Raw genomic sequence first — 1,427 nt, 5'->3', positions numbered from 1 at the left:
TAACCTCCTTCATCCAAAACAAAATGAGAACCAATGCAAAATGCTATCCCACAATCTAACTTACTTAAAATGCAATTCAAAAGCTTTGAATGAATAGAGGGAGAAAAACCTTTGCTAGGTGGAAAATTAGATTTTAAAAATGGTTATAAGGCAGAAGGCAGAGATACACAAAACTTTATGTAGAAAAAAAGGCAGAAAAATAGGGTAAAGGAAAGGGACATTTCCATCATATGCCCATCTCAGCGCATCTACTGGCTCTTTAGATCAGTCCTATCCAATTACATATTTGAGCAACATATTTGATTTAAATTTTCTAGTGGCAATTTTTTAAAATGTAAAGAGTTGAATTTGTTATCATATATATTAATTCAATCCATTATATCCAAAATATTATTTCAACATAGACTCAGCAGAAAAGCATTTATTACATAGCTAAAAAGTTTACACTTTGTTTTGTACATTAATAATTCTTCAAAATCTGATGTGTATTTTACATTTTTGGGGGCTTCCCTGGTGGCTCAGAAGGTAAAGCGTCTGCCTGCAGTGCGGGAGACCGGGGTTCGATCCCTGGGTTGGGAAGATCCCCTGGATCAGGAAATGGCTACATTTACAGCACGTTTCAATTCGGACTTGCTGCATTTAAACTCTCTATGGTCACCTCTAGCCAGTGGTTACAAAATTGGATACAGCAGCCTTGGATCGATCCTACTGCAAAGACGCTAGGTAAACTACTTCAAGTTGATAGTAAATCAACTGGAGTTGGCTAAAGGTGCCAAGCGAGCTTAGTGGGGTGTCTTAGTGGCTTAAGTGGGGAGTCTTCGTGGCTCAGCGGGTAAAGAACCCGCCTGCCAATGCAGGAGACATAAGAGATGCGGGTTCCATCTCTGGGTCTGGAAGATCCCCTAGAGGAGGAAATGGCAACCCATTCCAATATTCTTGCCTGGGAAATCCCATGGACAGATGAGCCGGGAGGGTTAGAGTCCCTGGGGTCGCAGAGAGTCGGACAAGACTGAGCACGCACACAAAGCAGCCAAAAATGATAAATTTTAAGGAACCCCCCCCCCCCCTTCAATTATAGTTCTTCAAGTTCTGAGTGAACTACCAAAGTTTTTCAAAACTGAAAGGAGCCTCGCGCTCTACAGACTGGCTCAGCGCTCCCTGGGCGCGCGGTCCCCCTTCGCCCTCAAGCCTGGCCTTGGCGGAGAGGGGCCCGGCTCCACTTGCGCCCCCGCAGTTTTGCGGCGCCTCCCGCTCCATCAACCCGGGTCTTGAGGGGTGCTCGCTCACCAGCAGTGGCTGAATCCTCCAGCTGTGTTGGAAAACAGCGCCCGCCCTCCAAACAAAGAGTAACCACGGCAACCGCCAATCCCAAGGAAGATGGGCTTTACAGGTGCCCCAGCAGGACAAACTACCTCTATTCCAAACGA

This window comes from Cervus elaphus, chromosome 3 (assembly GCF_910594005.1).
Source record: "Cervus elaphus chromosome 3, mCerEla1.1, whole genome shotgun sequence".
NCBI lineage: Eukaryota > Metazoa > Chordata > Mammalia > Artiodactyla > Cervidae > Cervus > Cervus elaphus.
The sequence above is the reverse complement of the archived record's forward strand: the minus strand, read 5'-3'. Positions refer to the sequence as shown.